The sequence below is a fragment of the Nomascus leucogenys genome, chromosome 10 (assembly GCF_006542625.1).
Source record: "Nomascus leucogenys isolate Asia chromosome 10, Asia_NLE_v1, whole genome shotgun sequence".
NCBI lineage: Eukaryota > Metazoa > Chordata > Mammalia > Primates > Hylobatidae > Nomascus > Nomascus leucogenys.
The window spans coordinates 30,946,473-30,972,661 of record NC_044390.1 but is presented as its reverse complement, the minus strand read 5'-3'; positions in this window follow the sequence as shown (position 1 = coordinate 30,972,661).

The window sequence follows — 26,189 nt, the reverse complement described above, 5'->3', positions numbered from 1 at the left end:
TTGGTTTAACTTTTATAGTGATACAAGTTACATTCAAAGCAGTATACATTTTACAGATAAAATATTGGATCAAGGGAAAAGCTAATTAGCAATAAACACTGAATTCTAAAGGATTAAATTTACTCTTTTCATGGACTAGCACAGTCTGATAATTTATTTTATGTATGACAGAATGTTTTTAGCCATGTTATTGTAGCTAAATCTCTCTTTCTCTCTCTTCTTACTCTTTTTCCACATTTGTATTTATAATAAACTAGAAAACCATTACAGTAGGTGTATTCTTTCTCAAATAAATTTGTCTTGTCACTAGAGACATATACAATCTAAATTGGGTCCTAAGTAAAGGTTAATATATAATATTGAACAAATAAAGAGCAATTACATACATGTGTTCTGGGTTTTTTTTTTGAGGCAATTAATAAAAGAAAATGAATTTCATGTGTAAGCAATTACACAACTGTTGATAATATTGCACTGACCTTGTTCCCCATTTAGCTACCTTCATGTCGCATGTCATATCATTACCCTTAACTATGTAATCTACCATGAAAAATGGTAAAGTGAAAAAAAATACACATTTTAAAAAAATGTCTACATATTTATAACTCCATATTTCATAGCTACTATACCTATGACATTTTCAGGATAACTATTTCTCAGTTTACTAGCACCACGGTTTTTAAAAACTGGAGTATCAAAAATAGCATCAGATTTGAGTAGAACATAATTAATATAAAGCACAACGGAATAGAATTTATTTTAAAATGTTAATAGATCCATTATTTTTAATTAAATGATTTTTAAGATATGAGAATTAAAATTAGCAAGCACTGATCTAGTGATTACCATTGTGTACATTGTTTTCCACTTTTATTTTATTATACTTTAAGTTCTAGGGTACATGTGCACAATGGGCAGGTTTTTTACATATGTATACATGTGCCATGTTGGTGTGCTGCACCCATTAACTCTTCAGTTATATTAGGTATATCTCCTAATGCTATCCCTCCCCCCTCGCCCCACCCCACGACAGGCCCTAGTGTGTGATGTTCCCCTTCCTGTGTCCAAGTATTCTCATTGTTCAATTCCCACCTATGAGTGAGAACATGCTGTGTTTGGTTTTCTGTCCTTGCGATAGTTTGCTCGGGATGAGGGACTCCAGCTTCATCCATGTCCCTACAAAGGACATGAACTCATCCTTTTTTATGGCTGCATAGTATTCCATGGTGTATATGTGCCACATTTTCTTAATCCAGTCTATCACTGATGGACATTTGGGTTGGCTCCAAGTCTTTGCTATTCTGAATAGTGCTGCAATAAACATATGTGTGCATGTGTCTTCATAGCAGCATGATTTATAATCTTTTGGGTATATACCCAGTAATGGGATGGCTGGGTCAAATGGTATTTCCAGCTATAGATCCTTCAGGAATCACCACACTGTCTTCCACAATGGTTGAACTAGTTTACAGTCCCACCAACAGTGTAAAAATATTCCTATTTCTCCAAATCCTCTCCATCACCTGTTGTTTCCTGACTTTTCAATGATTGCTATTCTAACTGGCGTGAGATGGTATCTCATTGTGGTTTTGATTTGCGTTTCTCTGACCATTTTTTCATGTGTCTGTTGGCTGCATAAATGTCTTCTTTTGAGAAGTGTCTTTTCATACCCTTCACCCACTTGTTGATGGGGTTATTTGTTTTTTTCTTGTAAATTTGTTTGAGTTCTTTGTAGATTCTGGATATTAGCCCTTTGTCAGATGAGTAGATTGCAAAAATTTTCTCCCATTCTATAGGTTGCCTGTTCACTCTGATGGTAGTTTCTTTTGCTGTGCAGAAGCTCTTTAGTTTAATTAGATCCCACTTGTCAATTTTGGCTTTGGTTGCCATGGCTTTTGGTGTTTTAGACATGAAGTCCTTGCCCATGCCTATGTCCTGAATGGTATTGCCTTGGTTTTCTTCTAGAGTTTTATGGTTTTAGGTCTAACATGTAAGTCTTTAATCCATCTTGAATTAATTTTTGTATAAGGTGTAAGGAAGAGATCCAGTTTCAGCTTTCTTCATATGGCTAGCCAGTTTCCCCAGAAACATTTATTAAATAGGGAATCCATGCCCCATTTCTTGTTTTTGTCAGGTTTGTCAAAGATCAGATGGTTGTAGATGTGTGGCATTATTTCTGAGGGCTCTGTTCTTTTCCATTGATCTATATCTCTGTTTTGGTACCAGGACCATGCTGTTTTGGTTACTGTAGCCTTGTAGTGTAGTTTGAAGTCAGGTAGCGTGATGCCTCCAGCTTTGTTCTTTTGGCTTAGGATTGTCTTGGCAATGTTTTTTTTTTGGTTCCATATGAACGTTAAAGTAGTTTTTTCCAATTCTGTGAAGAAAGCATTGGTAGCTTGATGGGGATAGCACTGAATCTGTAAATTACCTGGGGCAGTATGGCCATTTTCACGATATTGATTCTTCCTCTCCATGAGCATGGAATGTTCTTCCATTTGTTTGTGTCCTCTTTTATTTCATTGAGCAGTGGTTTGTAGTTCTCCTTAAAGAGGTCCTTCCACCCTTTGTAAGTTGGATTCCTAGGTATTTTATTTTCTTTGAAGCAATTGTGAATGGGAGTTCACTCATGATTTGGCTCTCTATTTGTCTGTTATTGGTATATAAGAATGCTTGTGATTTTTGCACATTGATTTTGTATCCTGAAACTTTGCTCAAGTTGTTTATCAGCTTAAGGAGATTTTGGGCTGAGACGATGGGGTTTTCTAAATATGCAATCATGTCATCTGCAAGGAGGGACCATTTGACTTCCTCTTTTCCTAATTGAATACCCTTTATTTCTTTCTCCTGGCTGATCGCCCTGGCCAGAACTTCCAACACTATGTTGAATAGGAGTGGTGAGAGAGGGCATCCCTGTCTTGTGCCAGTTTTCAAAGGGAATGCTTCCAGTTTTTGCCCATTCAGTATGATATTCGCTTTGGGTTTGTCATAAATAGCTTTTATTATTTTGAGATAGGTCCCATCAATACCTAATTTATTGAGAGTTTTTAGCATGAAGGGCTGTTGAATTTTGTCCAAGGCCTTTTCTGCATCTATTGAGATAATCATGTGTTTTTTGTCTTTGGTTCTGTTTATATGCTGGATTATGTTTATTGATTTGCATATGTTGAACCAGCCTTGCATCCCAGGGATGAAGCCCACATGATCATGGTGGATAAGCTTTTTGATGTGCTGCTGGATTTGGCTTGCCAGTATTTTATTGAGGATTTTTGCATTAATGTTCATCAGGGATATTGGTCTAAAATTCTCCTTTTATGTTGTGTCTCTGCCGGGCTTTGGTATCAGGATGATCCTGGCCGCATAAAATGAGTTAGGGAGGATTCCCTCTTTTTCTGTTGATTAGAATAGTTTCAGAAGGAATGGTACTAGCTCCTCCTTGTACCTCTCGTAGAATTCGGCTGTGAATCCATCTGGTCCTGGACTTTTTTTGGTTGGTAGGCTATTAATTATTGCCTCAATTTCAGAGCCTGTTTTTGGTCTATTCAGGGATTCAACTTCTTCCTGGTTTAGTCTTGGGAGGGTGTATGTGTCCAGGAAGTTATCCAATTCTTCTAAATTTTCTACTTTATTTGTCTAGAGGTATTTATAGTATTCTCTGATGGTAGTTTGTATTTCTGTGGCATTGGTGGTGATATCCCCTTTATCATTTTTTATCGCATCCATTTGATTCTTCTCTATTTGCTTCTTTATTAGTCTTGCTAGTGGTCTATCAATTTTGTTGATCTTTTCAAAAAACCAGCTCCTGGATTCATTAATTTTTTGAAAGGTTTTTTGGGTCTCTATCTCCTTCAGTTCTGCTCTGATCTTAGTTATTTCTTGCTTTCTGCTATCTTTTGAATGTGTTTGCTCTTGCTTCTGTAATTCTTTTAATTGTGATGTTAGGGTGTCAAATTTAGATCTTTCCTGCTTTCTCTTGTGGGCATTTAGTGCTATAAATTTTCCTCTACACACTGCTTTAAATGTGTCCCAGAGATTCTGGTATGTTGTGTCTTTGTTCTCATTGGTTTCAAAGAACATCTTTATTTCTGCCTTCATTTCGTTATGTACCCAGTAGTCATTCAGGAGCAGGTTGCTCAGTTTCCATGTAGTTGAGCAGTTTTGAGTGAGTTTCTTAATCCTGAGTTCTAGTTTGATTGCACTGTGGCCTGAGAGACAGTTTGTTATAATTTCTGTTCTTTTACATTTGCTGAGGAGTGCTTGAGTGCTTTACTTCCAACTACGTGGTCAATTTTGGAAGAAGTGCGATGTGATGCTGAGAAGAATGCATATTCTGTTGATTTGGGGTGCAGAGTTCTGTAGATGTCTATGAGGTCCACTTGGTGCAGCGCTGAGTTCAATTCCTGGATATCCTTTTTAACTTTCTGTCACATTGATCTGTCTAATGTTGATAGAAGGGTGTTAAAGTCTCCCATTATTATTGTGTGGGAGTTTAAGTCTCTTTGTAAGTCTCTAAGGACTTGCTTTATGAATCTGGGTGCTCCTGTATTGGGTGCATATATATTTAGGATAGTTAGATCTTGTTGAATTGATCTACTTTGTATGTGATCTTTCTGTACCATCCTAAAGTATTATTTATGCTGGCTGATTGTATTTTCAAAATAATATAAATGTATATTGATTTAGTTCTGGGCAATTTAAAATAATGGGAACATTTAAGACTCTATTGAATGTAATTGACAAATCTGATAATTCAGAGATTGGGGTCTATCAATTTCAAAGTGATATTGGACTTGAAGGACAACACTCCACAGAGAAGGGACCCACATAAAGTGAACTCAAATATCTTTGCACAATTTCTCCCGAAGTATTTGGTACCTGAGATAAACATGCTCAGTGAGATACTACAACAGTTTGTACAGAAAACAGCAACTGAAAAGCTAAAGAATTGCTCAGAGGTTTCAGCAGCAGTGGAATACTGGGGAGGAAGAGTTCTATAACCAGTAAGATGAGAAGCAATCCTAGTTTGCAAGTAAGACCCTAGAGGGGCACAGACAAGGGGTAGGGGCTAAGAAGTAGAAGGAAGGCCAAAGTTGAAGAAATGAAGCCTGAAAGAAGAAGAAAAAAAAAAGCCTAAAACTAATCCTCTGTGGAATCAAAAGAATCAGCCTCTGCTCTATTTTCTCTCCAGAAAAATATTTAACCCCTTTTGAGAAAAATATCAAACAGAGCATCTGTGATTTTTCTATATATGATATCTGGCATTAAACACAAAGAAAGTATGAGGTATGATTTACCAAAAGTAAATGACCAAAAACCAAGATAAAAAATAGATAAATCAGACTTCACAGCTTTCAGACAAGAATTTTATAAAATGATTAATATGTTGGCAAGAATAGAGGAAAAAAAGGAGACTATCAGTATAAACTTCGAATCTTAAAAGATTCAATTTAAGTGTAATTTTAAAACCTCAAAAGGGTCCATTTAAAATTCTAGAAGTTAAAAATTGTATAGCCGAATACTCTGGTTCCAGCAGCAACATGTAAAGAAGTGCTTGGAAGTTGTCACTCCAGTCCTTACAATGAGAAGCAGCAGAACAAAAGAAAATCAATGACTTTTATTGAACTCATCAGAGAACTGAGATTACAGGGAAAATTGCCAGTCTGAAATCTGAAGGGACAAGCAAATCAAAAACCACAGCTAACAACTGCTTACTCAGAGCAGGAGCCATGGGAACCATAAATGTGCCAGGACACTTAAATGGTAATTTTGATAAATTTCTGGAAACGGCAGTGTGGACTACCATGACAATAAAAAAATCTAAGGACCACAGTCTTGGGAGAAGCCCCACGTTTTTCAAATCTACCATGTTTTCAAGGTGGATATCCTAGAAAGATCCCTTCGTGGCTCAGACGATGGAAAGGGAAGAGAAATAATTGTCAAATATTCCCAGCATGTTTTGTGTGTATAATGCTTGTTCTTCAGGGGAAAAATAAAAATCCACATTTTTATTTCAACTGGAGAATGAAGTAATTTACTTAGTCTCCAGCTCCCATCTAACTTTTCTACCTCATATTTAGGAAATTAAAAAAATAAAAAAAGCTGTGACTTGGAAGAAACCTTTATGAATGTTATAGCCCAGAGGCACAAGCTCATGAAAATATATAAATTAAATCAAAAGATTACAGAATGCTTCTCCTCCCCACACCACATGACCAGATCTCTATTATAATAACAGTAGATTATAATGGAAATAACTACAATATTAGGAATCTCTTCATAGGAGGAGTGTTTAAGGAAATCCAAAGTCAAGAGGGAAGCCACAAACAAAAACACTAAAAGAATTTGAAGCCTCTGTCATTTATGGCTATGGAAACATTAAACACAGGCCAACTTCTACATTAACATAAATTATCACACTAAAGGCCTTTTACCTTGAATTTATTATCTGACAAACACGCCCAACATGCAAAAACAAACAAACAAACAAACAAACAATGGCAAGGCGAGAGAGAGAGAGAGAGAGAGAGAGAGAGAGAGAGAAAGAGAAAGTCTGAAGAAGCATTAGAACCAGGGGCAGATGATACCACAGATGTAGGACTCGTTAGATAGGGAATTTATTAATAAAACAACTATGATTAATACGTTAAAGGCTGTAATGGAAAAGTAGACAACATAAAATAACAGATATCATAGTAAGTGGAATTATGGAAACTCTAAGAAGCAAAAGAATATGCTAGAAACCAAAAACTTTTTTTTTTTAGTGTCAAACTCTCAGATTTTATTTGAAAATAGGTTTTCTTACATTCAATATTGAACTATATTTTCACTGCCTGTAGAATTCTTTTTTTTATTTTATTTATTTATTTTTTATTATACTTTAGGTTTTAGGGTACATGTGCACAATGTGCAGGTTTGTTACATATGTATCCATGTGCCATGTTGATTTCCTGCACCCATTAACTCGTCATTTAGCATTAGGTATATCTCCTAATGCTGTCCCTCCCCCCTCCCCCAACCCCATCAAAAACATTTTAACTAAAATAGAGAACAGACACTGACGTAAAAATCACTGAGCTTGAATACAGGTCAACAGAAGCTTCTCAAACCGACATGCAATAGCAAAGAGGTGTGAGCAATCAAGAACAGAACATTCAAGAACTATGAAATTATTTTTAAAGGTGTAACATTAGCATAAATAAAACATGTGAAGGAGAAAAAAATTACAGGAGAAGAAATATTTGAGGAAATAATGACTGAGAGCTTTCCAATTAATAGCAGACCCTAATCTACAGAGTCAGGAAGCTCAGTGATCACCAAGAAGAATAGATACCAAAACAAAATAGAACAAAACAAAACAAAACATACCTAGGCATCTTGTGTATAAAACATAGATAAATAGAAAATCTTGAAAGAAGTAAAATTGACAAAAGCATCTTCACCTAGAGGAGAATGAGGATAGGAATTACAGTAGACTTTTTGTGAAAAATCATGCATGCACAAAGAGAGTGGAATAAAATATTAAAGTGTTGAAGGAAAAACACTAAATCTAGAATTCAGTTTTCACCAACATTGTACTTCCATTTAAAAAACAATTACATTCTTTCTTAGATAAAAAATAACTAAGGGAATTAATTGCAAGCATAATTACCATGCTAGAAAAATTAGAAGTCCTTCAGAGAGAAGGAAAATTATATAGGTTAGAAATGTGGATCAACATAAAGAAAGGAAGAACAGAGAAGAAATAAATGATGGTAAATAAAATCTTTTCTCATTCTTACTCTTAATGTTAAAGATAACTGTGTAGGGTAATAGTAGAAAGAATGTATTAGATGGTTATCACACACAGATAAATAAAATAAATGAGCAAAAAATTCATGAGATGATAAGAAAGAATTGGGAATATTCTGTTACAAGATACCTGCACCATGCATGAAACAATATAGAGTTACTTGAAGTGGGCCTAAACTAGTTGTAAATATATATTGTAAATTGTAGAACAACTAATAAAAATTTTTAAAACAGAAGCACAATTGCTGGACTAAAGTGACAAAACGGAATGATATAAAATGCTCAATTAAAACCACAGAATGCATAAACAGAGAGGAAGATGAAAAATACACAAAGATACAAAGGAAAAGTGTAAGGAATACACAACATTGAGAAACATGGTAAATATTACTTCAGCTATGTCACTAAAAGCTTTGAATATGAATGGTCTCAATGCAGCAACTAAAATTAGAGATGTCAGAGTGGATTAAAAAAATCCCAACATATGTTGCATACAAAAAAACCACTTTAAATGTGAAGACACAAATAGGTTAAAAGGGGCATAGAAAGATAAAATATGCTAACACTAATAAAAAGAAAGCTGAATAGGTATATTGATTTCCAACAAAGCAGACTTTTAAACAAGGAAAATTATTGGGGATGTAGAGGGGCATTACATACTGGCAAAGTGCAAATTCTCCAATAAGAGATAACAATACAAAATGTGTACGTGCCTAACAACTGAGTATCGAAATGCATGATATATGAAAAAAAATGAAATCATGCCCTTTGCAGTAACATAGATGCAGCTGGGAAGCCATTATCATAGGCAAGTTGAAGCAGAAACAGAAAACCAAATATTACACATTATCTCCCATAAGTGAGAGCTAAACAATGGGTACACATGGACATAAAGATGGGAACAATAAACATTGAGGATTCCAAAGGTGGGAGACAGGGAGGGGGTAAAGATAGAAAAACTACCTAGCAGGTAATATATTCACTGCTTGGGTGACAAGATCATTAGAATCCCAAATTTCAGCATCATGCAACATACCCATGTAACAAACATACACATGTACCGGCTGAATCTAAAATTTCTTAAAAAGACATTACAAAGCTAATTTATGTTATTTTGATATTGGCACAAGGATAGGAAAATAGACCCAGTAACAGAACAGTTACTAGAGTACTGTACTAGAATCAGATCCAGCTATATCTGCAATGCTATGTATAAATAGTCTTTTTAATAAATGGTGCTTGATCGATTGGAAAAAATGCATAACTGATATAATTGAGAAGATATAGACAAGCATACTATTATAATTGACATTTAACTCTTTTTCTAAATAATTGATAGATCAGGCAGGGAGAAAGTCATTAAGGATATAAATGAACTGAACAGCAGTATCCACCAGCTCAAATGACATTTTCAGAATACTCCATCCAACAAAATTAGAATCATCCCATGAAATATTCTCTAAGGTGGATGACATTGTGACCATAAAACATATTTCACCAAATTTAAAAGAATAGAAATCATACAGAGTGCATTCTTAGACCACAATGAAATTTAACTAGAAAACCCAATAAGAAAAAAATAGCAGAAAAATCTTAGATTTTTGGAAATAGTAAACACTAGAACATACTCAAATAAAATAAGTGGTCTCAGGCAAAATAAAAATATTATGAACTAAATAAAAATGAAAACAAATCCACAAATTATCGAAAATGGTGTGATGCAGCAAAAACAGTGCTTTGAGGAAAATGTGTACATGGGATGCATATATTTAACGAAGGTAAGATCTGAAATCAATATGCCAAGGAAACTATAGAAAGAACAATTTTTCAGCCTAAAGCAAACAGAAGAAAAGAAATAATAAAAACTGGACCACAAATCAGTGAATTAAAAATGGAGAAATGATGGAGAAATTCAATGAAAAAAGTGATGGTTATTTGGAAAAACACCAACAAGATGTTTAAATTTCTAGCCAGTCTACATAAGATAAAAAATAAATAAAATAAAAATTACAAATCTTAGCATTGAAGGAGTGTTTATCATTAATCATTCTATGGACATTAAAAGAATAACAAAGAAACACTACACCCACCTATGTTCCAACCATGTGATAATTTAGATGAAATTAATTCCATATAAGAAACAAGTTGCCAAAACTCAAATAAAGGGAAAATAGTTAATCCTAAAGGGAATTTTGTATATTAAAAATTCAAATTAATAATAAACTAAAAAAAAACACCTAGATCCAAGTGGGGTAACTCTTTAATTGTTATAGACATTTTAAAAAGAAATGCCATCAACTTTTTACAACAGCTCCAGAAAATGGAAGCAGACAGAAAACATCCTAATTCATTCTTTCGAGTCTTAGCATACCCTGACACCAAAATCATATCAACATTGCAAGAAAATTACAGGCCAATATCTTTCATAAAGACACATGCAAAAATCCTCAACAAAATATTGGCACATTGAATCCAGCACTGCACACAAAGAATTACACACTACTTTATGACCAAGTGGGATTCATTCCCACCATGCAAGACTGCTTCAACATTTGAAAACCAATAAATATAATCCACCACATAAAAACGCTAAAGAAGAAAAATATGATCATCTCAATTGATGTATTTGATAAAATCCAACCTCCATTCATGATACAAACTGTTTTATTTATATTTTAGTCTTATTTTCTATTTTTTAATATTATAATAGTTTCATTAATTTAAAAAATTACTTTATGCCAAACAATGTAGACATTTATTTGGTTATTTATTTATGGGATGGAGTCTCGCTCTGTCTCCCAAGCTGGAGTGCTGTGGTGTGATCTCAGCTCACTGCAACCTCCACCACCTGGGTTCAAGTGATTCTCCTACCTTAGCCTCCTGAGGAGCTGGGATTACAGACATGCGGCCTCACATCCAGCTAATTTTGGTACTTTTAATAGAGACAAAGTTTCAGCATGTTAGCCAGGCTGGTCTCGAACTCCTGACCTCAGCTGATCTGCCTGCCTCGGCCTCTCAAAGTGCTGGGATTACAGGCATGAGCCACTGCTCCCAGCCTATTTTAATTTTTTTATTTCAATAGTTTTTGGGAAACAGGTGGTGTTTGGTTATATTAATAAGTTATTTAGTGGTAATTTCTGAGATTTTAGTGCACCCATCAACTGAGCAGTGTACACTGTACTGAATGTGTAGTCTTTTATCCCTTTCCATCCCACCCTTCCATGCTAAGTCCTCAAAGTCCACTGTATCATTCTTATACGTTTGTGTTCTCATAGCTTAGCTCCCATTTAAAAGTGAGAATATACAATGATATAGTCATGCTTTGTGTCCCCACCCAAATCTCTTCGTGAGTCGTAATCCCCATAATCCCCACCTGTCAAGGGAGAGATCAGTTAGAGGTAGTGGAATCATGGGGGCTGTTTTCTCCATGCTGTTTTCATGATACTGAATGAGTTCTCATGAGATCTGATGGTTTTATAAGGAGCTCTACCCCCTTCGCTCAGCACTTTTTCTCCCTGCTGCCCTGTGAAGAAGGTGCCTTGCTTCCCCTTCACCTTCTGCCATGATATTAAGGTTCCTGAGGCCTCTCCAGCCATGCTGAACTGCGAATCAATTAAACCTCTTCCCTTTATAAATTACTCAGACTCAGGCAGTTCTTTATAGCAGTAAGAAAACAAACTAAAGCATACAATGTTTAGTTTCCCATTCCTGAGTTACTCCACTTAGAATAATGGTCTCCAACTCCATCCAATTTGCTGTGAATATTATTTTGTTCCTTTTTATGGCTGAGTAGTATTCTATGGTATATATATATATATATATATATATATATATATATCATATATAATATTTTCTTTATCCACTCATTGATGAACATTTGGGCTGGTTCCATATTTTTGCAGTTGTGAATTGTGCTGCTCTAAACATGCATGTCAAGTATTTTTTTCATATAATGATTTATTTTCCTCTGGGTAGATACCCAATAGTGGGATTTCTGAATCAAATGGTAGTTCTACTTTTAGTTCTTTAAGGAATCGCCAAACTGTTTTCCATAGTGGTTGTGCTAGTTTACATTCCCACCAACAGTGGAAAAGTGTTTTGTTTCCACTACACCTAAGCCAACATCTATTATTTTTTTATTTTTAAATTATGGCCATCTTTGATGGAGTAAGGTGCTATGGCATTGTGATTTTGATTTGCATTTCCTAGATAATTAGTAAAGTTGAGCATTTTTTATATGTTTGTTGGCCATTTGTATATCTTCTTTTGAGAATTTTCTATTCATGTCATTAGCCCACTTTTTGATGAGATTGTTTTTTCTTGCTGATTTGAGTTCCTTGTAGAATTTGAATATTAATCCTTTGTCACATGCATAGTTTGCAAGATTTTCTCCCATTCTGTGGGTTCTGTTTACTCTGCTGATTGTTTCTTTTGCTGTGCAGAAGCTTTTTAATTTAATTAAGTCCCATCCATTTATCTTTGTTTTTGTTGCATTTGCTTTTGGGTTCTTGGTCATGAAGTCTTTGCCCAAGCCAATGTCTAGAAGGGTTTTTCTGATGTTATCTTCTAGAATTTTTATGATTTCAGATTGAACATTTAAGTCCTTGATCCATCATGAGTTGATTTTCCTATAAGGCGAGAGATGATAATCCAATTTCATTCTTCTACATGTGGCTTATAACTATCCCAGCACCATTTGTTGAATAGGGTGTACTTTCCACACTTCATGTTTTTGTTTGCTTTGTTGAAGATTGGTTGGTGGTAAGTATTTGGCCTTATTTCTGGGTTCTCTATTCTGTTGCATTGGTCTATGTGCCTATTTTTATACCAGTACCATGTTGTTTTGGTGACAATAGATTTGTAGTATAGTTTGAAGTCAGGTAATGTGACTTCTCCAGATTTTTTCTTTTGTTTAGTTTTGCTTTGGCAATGTGGGCTCTTTTTTGGTTTCATATGAATTTTAAAATAGTTTCTCTAATTCTGGGAAGAATGTCAATGGTAGTTTAGTGGGAATAGCATGGAATCTATAAATTAGTTAGTATAGTCATACTCACAATATTGATTCTACTCATTCATAACATGGGATGTGTTTCCATTTGTTTGTGTCATCTATGATTTCTTTCAACAGTGTTTTGTAGTTTTCCTTGTAGAGATGTTTCACCTTCTTGGTTAGGTATATTCCTATTACTTTACTTTTTTACAGCTTTGTAAAAGGGATTAAGTTCTTAATTTGATTCTCAGCTTGGTCTCTGTGGTATAGCAGTGCTACTGATTTATTTACATTAATTTTGTATCCTACAACTTTCACAATACAAACTCTTAGAAAACTAGGTATAGAAAGAAATCTCCTCAACTTTATAGACAGTATCTACATAAAACCTACAGCTAACATTGTACTTAATAGTGAGAAACTGGATGTCTTCCCTCTAAGTTCAGGGCCAAGGAAAACATTTCCTTTCAACCAGTCCTTTTCATCATTGTACCGGAAGTCCTAGTTAGTGCAATAATACGAAAAAAGTAAGTATAGTTATACAGATTATAAGTGAAGAAGTAAAACTCTCCCTACCACAGATGACATGATTATATATGTAGAAAATCACAAGAAAATCCTATAGGTAATATGCAGTTATAGCAAGGTTAATATACAAAACAAACAAAGAACTAAGGTTAACATACAAAAGCCAATGACTTTCTTATATAGCAGCAATTAACAATTGGAATTTGAATTTTAAAAAGCAATATCATATATAATAACAAACAAAAAAACAAAATACTAACACAGAAACAACAAAATATGTAAATAACATATATACAGAAACTACAAAACACTTATGAAAGAGATCAAAGAAGATCTAAATAAATGGAGAGAAAAGTTCATGTTCAAGGATTAGAAGACTCAGCTTTTCTTTTTTTCCCTTCAAGATGGCTAACTAGAGACACTGGACACCAGTTCTCCTCAGAAAGAAGGACCAAAATTACGTATAGATAATCACATCTTGAATAGGCTATCAAGGAGGGTTTACTAGAACCCAATAGAGATCTCCTGAGGTAAAAAAAAAAACCAAAAAACTGAGGCACAGAAAAGGAAGAAAGCAAGAGGCCAAGGTGGCTAGTAGAAATCAGCTAGGACTCACAACGGACTTGGTGTTGTGTGGAAAAGGTAAGTGGAAATACTTTTACTCCCCTCATTCCTGTGGCAGACTGCCAGTATTTAAGCTGTAGGAGAACTCCTCTGCACTTGCAAGCCCTGACATCATTGAAGGTAATGATTTGGAGATTTCTTGAGAACATTACACCAGACTATGAATTCAGGCTGCGTCACTTGCCCTCCCCTGACACTCAAGTGACTGTGGTGTGTTGCCATTGTCAGGGCACAGCCATCGGGGGACTGTATCTTTCCCTGGGAACCTCAGCTCTTGTAGATCCACATCTTGGGAGTTCTTGCAGATATTCCTCAGCACCTACTCAGAGAGCAGCAGCAGCACAGTGCTAGCTGGACCCAAGATAGCTGTAGGGTTCCCAGGGATCTAGCCCTCAGGAAGTACTACTCCTAAGGGAAAGTAAAGTGTAGCATACCACAGGGGAAGCCCCTGGGACAAAGCAAACCAAAGCACATGCCTTCTAGGGTCTAACAGCTCAGTACATGGGGCTGTGATTGGCAACTCCATCCACCAGAGACACAAATTCTGTGCTGGACTCTGTAAGCAAGAAGCAAAATCCCATCCCAATGACTGAGTCACCTCTGTGCTCTAACCCATGCATAGAGGGGAGGACTTCTCCCACTCCACTCATCACTGCAAAGGCTGCCATTTCTCCTTCCACAGGAAATTGACACAGGCAAACTAGAAGGCAGGCTGCCTGGGAATGTGAAGGGTGGCTGAGTGCCCACCGGCAGCATGAACTCCTGACCCCAGCTTGCCCAAAAGGTAGGGTCCCTCCCCATCTCTGCATGAAGTTGTAGCTTTCCTGCCATGGAGACCAGGAGAGCTGTAGAGCTTATTTGGTGTTGTTGGGAGAGACTTTACACTGTGCTCCAGACCACACAGAGGTTAAGCCATGGAGCAGGCATCTCCCATGGCTCCGTGCCACATTGCAGTTTGGAAGTAAACAGCAGTGTTTAACCAAGCTGAATATCCCAAGCACCAGGATGGGCATATGACAGATAAACAGATCACATTCCTGCCTGCCAAGGCCACAGCACTGAGACAGTCCCATCCTTCTCTCCCAACCCTATTCAGGGACCTCAGCACATTTCATCAAGGTCCCAATGACTTCCCTGCTATCCCCATCGGGATTGGTGCTTGAACGTGCTATTAGTGGACCCAAGGGCAGCAGGCTTGTTTGTTCCAGCTCCATTTAGCTTCATCCCTTCTCCCAGCCTGTGTTTTGGGAACAAGCCCATTGTCTGAGGCCCTGGAGTGCTTCCCTCCATAAATGAAGATCAGGCATAAACCATGCTGCTGCCACCGGCAGTCAGATCTTATCTGTGAGTGCCACCTACTGGCCTGGAGGTTGACCTGAACAACCCAATACAAACTCTTGACACAAGTATTAAACGTAATGGCAAAAGTTGGCATTCTGATACAATCTAACTTCAAGACTTACTATGAAGCTACAATAATCAAGAAAATGTGGTATTGGGGTAAGAATATAAACACAGATCGAGAGAACAGGATAAAGCCCCAAAATACATGTAAACAAATATGGTCAATTTATCTTTGACAAGGAAGCAAAAGCAATTCAATTGAGAAATTACAGCCTTTACAACAAATCACGCTGAAGCAACTGGATGCCCATTGCATTAGTCTGTTCGTATCGCTATAAAAGAATACCTGATCCTGGGTAATAATATAAAGAAAAGTGGTTTTTTTGGCTCATGGTTCTGCAGGGTGTGCATGAAGCATAGTGCCAGCGTCTCCTTCTGAGGGTCTTAGGAAGCTTACAACTATGGAAGAAGTCAAAGGGGAATGAGAGTGTCACATGGAGAGAGAGGCGACAAGAAGAGGGAATGGAGAAAGCGCTAGGCTACTTTAAACAACCAGCTCTCACGTGAACTGATAGAGTGTGAACTCACTCATTACCATGAGGAGAGCACCAAGCCATTCATGAGGGATTGGCCTCCATGATCAAAACACCTCCAACCAGGCCCCACCTCTAAAGCTGGGGATCACATTTCAGCATGAGATTTGGAGGGGACAAACATTTAAACTATATCATTTATATGCAAAAGATGAACTTAAACATCTTACACTTTTCATTAAAATTAACTCAAAATTGATAATAGAGCTAAATGTAAAATACAAATTACAACATTTCTTGAAGAAAACAAAAAAGTGTGCATGACTTGGGTTTGATTATGGGTTTTTAAATACAACATTAACAGCACAATCCACAAATTTAGCTATCAAAATTATAAACTTTTCCTAGGCTAATGACACTATTGAAGGAATGGAAAGATAAGCCACAAACTGCAAGAAAGTATTTGCAAAACACATATCTGATGAGGGACTTGTATCTAAAATATATAATGGACTTTTAAAACTCAACAAGAAAGTGAACAGCCCAATTAAAGATGGGAAAAATATCTGAATATCAGACACCTGATCAAGATGATATACAGATACTTTAAGTAAATAAAAAGTTGTACAATATGATTTGTTATTAGAGAATTGCATATTAAAACGACGATGAGATACTTTTACATACTAACTAGGGCGGCTGAAATCCTAAAATATAAATAAAACAAAACAAACAAAAAAAGCAAACCTGACAATGCCAACTGTTGGGACATTTTGAAGACAGTTTGGCAATTTCTTCCAAAGCTAAACATATTTTTACCAAAACATCTAGCAATCATGCTGCTAAGTGTTTACCTAACTGATTAAAAAAAGTCCACACAAATTACCTTTTTATAGCATTATAATGTTTATAGCATTTATAGCATTGATAATCACCAAAAGGTAGAGGCAACAAGGATGTTTCAATAGATAAATAGATAAATAAGCTGAAATGTATTTATAAAATGGAATCTATTCAGTGGTAAAAAAGAGATGAGCCATTAAGTCACAAAAAGACATAGATAAATCTTAAATGCCTATTGCTGATTGGAAGAAGGCACTTTAAAATAGCTACATATTATATGATTGCAATGTATATAACATTCTGAAAAAGGCAAAACTATGTGAAGACAGAAAACAAATAAGTTTTCCAGGGTTTTAGGAAGGCAGTTATTCAGTTGGTAAAATACAGGGGTTTTCTTTTTTTTTTTTATGAAGGTGAAACTTTTATATACAATACTGTAATGTTGAGTACTGGACTGATACTATGACATTGAGGACTAGACACTAAGCACTTGTCAAAGTCTACAGAAGCTTATAATATGAAAAATTACCTTAATGTATGCAAATTTTATCAAATATAATTCAGGAGATCAGGAGATTCCAGCATAGAATTCAGAAAATGACAAAGAATATAAATGAATTACAAATGCATAAAACAAACTTGTTCAAGGGTTAGGGTAATAAGGTGATAACCCAAATAACTGTTGAAATTAGTGGAATTTGTAAGAATAACAGCAAAAAGTAACTACATAATTGCTCCAGTTGATAAAGTAGCTCCTACAAGGGTAAAGTTAATTAATCATTCTTAAACCACTATATATAAACAGTAAAACTGAACAATTACATAAGGTTGATGGCAGATGTTGGTAGCTGGAATTCTTACAGTTAGATTTGGAGGTTTTAAATAAGCAAGGGAAGGAGGCAAGAATGATCTATGTGATAACAGGTTAAGATTTGGAGGCATTGGTGTAAACTCATGTTTAGATTAATATCCATACAGATGGTTAAATATTAAAAACATGGAGATACAAATTTTTAAATACATGGGATAGTATTCAGGCATATATCTCCTTGTGGTAAAGCTAGAACAAATGGGTGTCCTGTATCAACAAGGAAACCTGACACTCAGACCTTGGTTTTTAATACTATTATGCAATAAAAGGGACCAGAACCAGATCCCCTGGAGAAATGTCTGTTTACAGGACTGGCTCAGGTTAGATACAAGGTAAGCATGGAACATCCTGTAGTATTAAAGTATAAGAATATGTTAAAGAAAAAACAGCAAAAAACATGCACACACAATGATAAGGGTATGTCAGAAGACATAGGAACAAAATGAAGGAGCTTGCAATGGCCACTACTGGAACAATTTGAGTGATAAAATAAAGTAGTACTGGGTTTTAACCAAATTTAAAAAATAAATATATGTGAACCAACAGAGAAATCAATAAATCATTGGATAGATAAATAAATGAAAGAGAAGAGACAAATCTATCACATGGAATAATTCCAAATAAATCCTGTAGATACTCCACCCTTGATGACATGCATCAATACTTTTCCCTTTTTAAGTGTAGGCTACACGTTTTCATTTTCTTTCACAGGTTATAATATGGAAAGGGAGGAAGAAAGATTAGTTTTACAATGGAGGAACCTATCAAACTCTGCCTCAGCCAGTTAATCAAGATTAACATCAACAGTGCTGAATCAAATTGAAGGTAGGTATTAACCTTGGGATAATGTGATGAGAATGCCACATTAACTTTGTGGTCTTACTCTTAAAAACATACAGCCTCAATTTAATCATGAGAAAAACTTAATATATGTTCTAATTTAGGGATATTCTGCAAAATATCTGATGAGTACTCCTCAATACTGTCAAGATAATCAAAAACAAGAAAAGTCTGAGAAACTGCCACAGTCAGAAGTAGCCTAAGGACTGATGACAACTAAATGTAGTATGTTATTATAGTTGAAATTATGAAACAGAAAAAGGATTAAAAACTAAAGAAATTAAAAAAAACTGTGGACATCAGTTAAAAACAATTTATCAATATTGGCTCACTAATTATAATAAAAGTGCCATATTAACATTAGATATTAATAATGGGAAAATGAATATGAAATATATGTGGACTCACCATAGTATCTTCACTATTTTTCTGTAAATCTGAAATGATTCTAAAATAAAATGTTTATTAATGAACAATATAATATCTGAAACAGGTGGATTCAATGACAGATTAGAAAAGCACATTGATAATCAGGAACTTAGGTAACTTTAAAATGTTGAGATTGAAGCAATGATTGAAAAAGAGATGGAAAATAACAAAAGGAATGTGATAGGGCAGCGGGAATTCATAAAAAATCTCAAGTAATTGCAACTGAAATCTCTCCAAAAAAAAAAAAAAGGAGAGAAAGAAGCTATAGTTGAGGTGATACTTAAGAATTTTCTAAAACTGACAAAATACATTAAATCACAGATTCAAGAAGCTTTACAAACCCTATAGAGGATTAAAACAATGGTCAGAAATCCAAGAAGGTCAAATTCAAGTCCTGTATGAAAATCTAAGAGAGGAAACTAACTTATTACAGTGATGAATCAGAGGACATTTTCCATGGAAGATATGAATAATTACAGGGCTACAGCAAGGTGAAAAAGGCAGAAAAAGAAGTATTCAAGGTAAAGACAACAGGAAATATAAAATCCATATGCAGGAAGGAGCATGGCAAATAAAAATGTTATGGTAGGCAAACCAGAATTTTCAGCATTCTTGAAGTGAGGAGAAAAAAAATGTATTTTGAAGTCTGTTCATTCATCAGGCACAGTGGCTCATGCCTGTAGTCTCAGCACTTTGGGAGGTCAAGGCAGGAAGAGAGCTTGAGCTCAGGAGTTTGAGACCACACTGAGCAACGCAGCAAGACCCTTTGTCTACAAAAAATACAAAATTAAGAAGTAGCTGGGTATGATGGCACGTGCCTGTGGTCCCAGCCACTTGGGAGGCTTAGGTGGGAGGATTGCTTGAGCCAGGGAGGTCAAGGCTGCAATGAGCCATGATTGTGCCATTGCATTCTAGCCTAGGCAACAGAGTAAGAGCTTGTCTCAAAAAGAAATAAATAACAGTAGGTAAAATATGTTAATGAGAGGGCTTGTTAATGCAAAGTTAGGAAACTTTATGAGAGTTACAAACTGTGAACTGTGAGGTGAATCTTGTTTCTGTATTGGTCATTTTCTGAGCCTTACTGTCCCTAAGAGTCTGGCATACTGTCTCCAAGCAGCTCCAAAATTCAGATACTAACCTGTTAGTCTTAGCTGGAAGTCTTATAAAGTCAGTCTCATACCCCAGCTTGGGACATGAGCTTGTATTAGTACACCAATTATAGAGGGACTAACACTATCATTTAATGCTACCACAGTAGTATTAGCCAGGTAGATTAACTTCACCCCAATCTCAACCATTCTTGACTCTAGCTTGCATCCCTGCTTCTTGAGACAAATACTGATTACTGAAATGTTTGTTTCAAATAAGAGAGTTATATGTGTATTATTGAATATAAGAAACTGAGCAGTACTCTCCATATCAGAGAACAGAAAACAATGGGAAGCCCTATACCCAGAACACTAGCACTGAAACCCACATCCTGATAGCCCATTTCCATATTTCCTCTATAAGATCCAGAGACAAACTGTCATAAGATGATAGGACAGGCACAGACAGGATAAAACCTTTCAATATAAAATGTTAGTGAGGTGGAACCAGAGTTGATTAACAGCTGGACTGGGAAAGCTCAGTCTTTTTATCTTGGGACTTCTGAATGTCTGGTTTTTGACTCTTGGCAAGATGAGAGCCATGGGATTTATGAAGCAATGTTTAAGGTCTGACACTTCCCTGGTGACCCACAGGACCAATTTCTTTACAGCTGCTTTGCAACTGGCCAAACTTATTTGACAAGAGTAGTTTGATTATTTAAAGGGATAGTGATTTTTTTTGAAGAAGCACCCCCTAGTCCAAGATTTCTGCATAGATCATGGCAGCTAAAGCCAGAGACTCAGCATGGTCCGTGAATGTGTTTAAAAAAATTTTTTTTTAAAAGGAAGTCATTGTGGAATGTCTCTTTAATCTCTAATACCTACCTGCACCCTGTTTTACTCTATTGCATCTTTGTCTTTAAATAAAATCCTATGTGATTATAGTTTGTGGAGAATAGTGAGTCCTTTCAAATATCAGAACCAGGATAAGCAATACAAGTATACAAATAGAAATGACCAAATATTTGAGGAAAGCCAATAAAATGACTAAATGTAATTGATATTTTCAAAGACATGTTAGAATATAGTGTATCCATAAATAATCAAGCTAACCATGTAGGATTTTAAAGCTTGCTAGATGAAAGTAAAAGCTAATGATAAAAATAGTAATAGTAATAAAAACCTTAATAGACTCAGGTGAACTTCTGTATAGATACTTTTGAGTAGTGAATTAAATGGCTGTAAAATTCAGTGTAGGAATTATTTCAAAATATAGTACAAAAGAATAAGGGAATACAATGATAAAAGTTGAGACATGGCAAACAAATAATAAAGTTTAACATCTGTCTACTAGAATAAGAGAACCAAAAGTAGAAAACAGAGAGATTCTATTGGATTTCAAACAGGGATAACTGAAGAAAATAGTCAGAAATACTTATACTTTCTTTCTTTTTTCTTTTTACTTTTTTTTTCTTTTTTGAGACGGAGTCTTGCTCTTTGGGCCAGGCTGGAGTGCAGTGACGTGATCTCTGCTCACTGCAACCTCTGCCTCCCGGGTTCAAGTGATTCTCATGCCTCAGCCTCCCTAGTAACTGGAATTAGAGGCACCTGCCACCACACCTGGCTAATTTTTGTATTTTCAGTAGAGATGGGGTTCACCATGTTGGCCAGGTTGGTCTTGAACTCCTTACCTCAAGAGTTCCTCCTGCCTTGCCCTCCCAAAGTGCTGGGATTAGAGGTGTGAGCCACTGTGCCTGGCCAACACTTACACTTTTTTTTGAAAAATGTTTCCATGAATTTCTGATATTCTCATTTCAAAGTGGAACAGAAAATAGACCACTTTACAATATTCAACAAACATATATGTAGACATATACATACATATGCATATATGTATTTATACTCTTAGTTTCTCTCATCCTTTGAATCTGTAATAATTTCTTTAATCCTTATCTTAGCCCAAGAAATGTGTCAGAAACTGTAAATTGGCTTGGTGTAATCATTCCCACCCCTTTCTAGCACATATCTCTTTTCAGTAAGGATAGATAGCTAAGATCCAGAACAAAAGAAAGCAAAAAGCAAATAAAAATTCATACATATTTTAGTCTAAATACATATATTTCTGGTTATTGTTTGATTTTCACCAATCTTATACACACGTGTGAAGCTTTAAAAGTAAGTTACCTATAGAGGGTGGCAAAGTATAGCACATCCATTTTGATGGTGGGGTTTAATGGCTCATACCCCATATCTATGGTTCTTTGATCCTGCATTTTCCTGCTCATGCCAGAGGCACTGGCTATCTTTGAGAGCCAGTTCTATTGTGTGGTTATAGAAACTATTCTTGAACATTCAACCCATAGACTATTTCCTCAATGCCTGCCATGATTCTATGAGCCATATATACCCTTTAATAAATCTCCATCTACTTAAAATCTTTTTCAAGGACATTCTTTTGTTTTCAAATAAGATTTTTTTCTCACAAATTCAGAAGAATATTCCTATAAGCATTAGGATTCTTACATGAACTAGATAAAGTTATTGTTTTAGGAACTATACTTAAGTTGTACTTGCTATACATAGGTGCTAAATCAAAAAGAAAGCTAGTATGGCCATATGGATATCTGAAAAAGTAGACTTTAGAACCAGAAGTACCAGTGATGGGCATTACCTGATGATGCAAAAGTCAATACACCAAAAGACATAACAACCCAAAATGTGTATGAACCTAATAACAGAATACTTAACTACTTGAAGTATAACTGATAAAAATGAAAGGACAAAGAAACAAATCCACAATTAAATATAGAGAATTCAACTCTCAAAAACTGATAGAAAAAGTCGAAAGAATGTCAGCAAGAAAGTTAAATTTGAAAATTGCTATCAGCCAACTCCACCTAAAGAAAAAACAAGCTAGGACTTAGGAAAAAATCAGTTCAAAGAATCTTGTCTCGCTCTGTATCTGTCATTTTCTGAGCCTTACTGTCCCTGAGTCTGGCATACTGTCTCCAAACCCCTCCAAATATTCAGATACTAACCTGTAAGTCCCAGCTAGAAGTCTTAGAAAATTGATCTGACCAACCCAGCTTGGGACACCAGCTTGTATTAGAACAACTACTTTGGCTAATGGTTGAGAGTCTAGGTTTGACCTAACTGGGTCACATATCACTCCTGTGGAAGGAGAAAGGGCATTGTGAGACTCCATCAGACTCCACGATTTGAGTGAGGGGAGCAAAATCTCCCGAAACAAAATGGTGAAGGGTTAGGTGGTAAAACAATAAACGTCAGTGACATTCTACTTCATTGATATCTTTCCCGTCAATATTCCATTTTGGGTAATGTGGGTCCAGCTGATACATCCTCAAGTCTCTTTCTATCTACGAATTACTTAGCAGAAATAATTAATAATTAAGCTTCTTAATATCACTTTTACACTATTTTTTGTTCTAATGCATGTTCCCTTGTGTTTTTATATGCTGTTTGTTAAACCAAATGATATAGCAGAAGGGATACATTTGGAATTTATTGAAACAATTATTTTTTCAAAAAATATTTCAAAATTATTTTTGTAGAAGGTGCTGCTTTCCTTCAGTGTCCACTGTAAAAAATGCTACCTACTTTGGGATGCAGCATCCCTTTATGAAGCAACCTCCCTGCCAAAAAATTCAGAATATGGATCAGTACAGGGGCATTTTGAACTCCCTTAGGCTGTAAGAAGCATATCCAGCTTGGAATCAACTGGAGACAGATGCCTTATTTCCTAGCACCAGAATTTCCTGTGTAGAATATTTTCTACAGTCCCAGAAGTGATAGCTTGTGGGCATTTCTGCTTAATCACTTTATCTCCAAAATTGTGTGAACAATATCAGCTTAACGTGAGCCTTTCTGACACTAGAGAAACTAAACATGTGAAAATAGAGCTAATTCTCTTTGTAACTATCTGGGAGTAATTCTTCACAAAAGCCTGGGCTGCTTTTTTGAAGTTTCTCCAAGCTTCTCTCCAGTCCTGTGACACCAAAGATTAGGCCTGCAGCCATCTTGAGTTGCTGAAATGGAAGCAAAGCAACAGGATCCTGTCAATATCTACTACGACAATATAAGAATAATTCCACCCACAGCCACATTTTGCTTCAAGCCTTTTCATTTAAAACATGTGTAGCATTAAACTCTTGGGTAATAATGGGTAGCTAGAAGCATTAGTCTTAAGCTCATTAGGGAATATGCACATTTGGGAAACCAATATATACCCCCTTTTGTGATTGAAAAGGAAGAATTTTTCTCCAAAAGTTACCAAATAATACTACCAAGAAACACATGAATCTGGTATCATTTTAAAAACTTTCCAAGTATGCCTTCTTACATTACTTTTGCAACTTAAAAAAGACTGTAAACCATCTTGGCAAAGAAGAATAAAGTGAACTGAATCACTCTAGCTGATGTTAAGGCTTATTGTGTAGCAAAAAGTAACCAAGACAGCGCATGATGGCAGAGACATAGACATGTTTGTCCATGGAACAGAATAGAGAACTCATAAATAGAAAATTTCTGGGGTGTAAGGCAGCAAAGAGTTCTTCCCTTGACATCAAAAATACATGCCACGAGAGAAAAAATTGATAAACTGAACTTCCTCAAAATTAAAAGATTTGCTTTGCAGAGATCCTGTTAGGAAGATGAAAAGACAAGCCACAGATGGGGAGACCTGCATCCACATATCGGACAGGGAACTGAAACCTGGAATATACAGAGAAGAATACGTGACACCCTTCCAGAAAATGGCACTTCTCCATCCAAACTTGCCTCTTTTGGAGCTACCATTGTAAAAGCCGAAGGATAAAGTGGAAAGGAAGCAACCCAGCTTTTCTCCATATTAAAGAACTAAATTGGTAGACAAGCTAGGTCAATGGCAGTTTTAGAAAATGATATTTTGTGGCACTCTAAATACTTACATTACGTAAACAGAGTAATGACATATGGTACTCTGTCAGTACTATGCACAAGTTGAAAATAAAATTAATTTCCTACAAAACTATTTTAAAGTGGCATATTTATACACAAGAAAAAGAGCAATGCAAAGCCCCTAGCAAGTGGGCAAAGATTCAGGGTTCAATCATAATCCAAAAGATAACTGTTAAACCAAAGCTGTTTAACCAGTAAGAACAAAGTAGTGAGAACCATGTTAAAAGGCCAGTCCAGTGTGATTATGACAAAACTGAAAAAGAGAAAATTGTAATTTTGCAAATACAATTTAGTTTTGTTTAGGATAGGAGTTCCAAAGGATACTCCTGAATTGAGTTTAGGACCCAAGGTCTAAAGGACAGAAAGGAACTAGTAAAACTCTAAACAAACATTAAAAAAAAAAAAGCCAGAAGTCATAGTGTTGGGTCACTGAATCCCAAAGCAGTGAAAGAAGGCATTAGAGAATTCACATTTATGGAGGAGTTAAAACATGCCTCACACTATACACTTCCCATCATACAAAAACCTAAAATAACTTATGAGATTAGTAATTTATATTTCCATTTTGCAGACAATGAAATTGAGATTAAAGGAGTAATTAACAGTCCCAAGATTGTAAGTCTCAAAACAGGTATTGCCTAGCTCTTCCTCTGCATTGTAACAACAAAATGCTAATGTAAATGAATTAGACCTTAATATGGCTTCAATTTGTATCATGAGCCACAAGAAACCTTTATATTCATTATTTTTTCTTTTTTTAAACTGAAGCTTTGAACTGAGATAAATTTGATATGCCTATTCCTTCTTGTCAGATAGGGAAACTAATCCTTAGAAAAACCCAACAGCTTTCTTGAAGACACACATGGTAGGATGGATTTTTACTCTGTGCTTGGGTCTGTCAGGTTCCAAGTGAAGTGCTCCTCCTATGACACAGAGACAAGCTGTTGCTATAGCAGCTCTATTAGCATTATTTTATAATCCTCAAATCACTATAATCCTGAATATGGTATTATCTGCTCTAGTCCCATTTCCAGAGTCAGTCCTAACAGAGCTGCTGTAGCAATGGCTGGTCTCTGTGCCCACTATCATTTGCAGGCATGCTAGTGAGTTTGCAAACAAGTGCTGCCTGTACTGGCTGAGATCATGAGCAAATTACATAGTCTTTACTGTGTTGCCCTTCCCTCATATATAAACAATGAGGAATAATAGTGCCACAGGATCCACCCCTTAAGTTTCAGTAAAAAAAAAAAAAAAAAAAAAGCACTGGAATATATATATATATATATATATATATATATATATATACACACACATATATATATATATACACATATATATGGTGCTCAATAATATATATG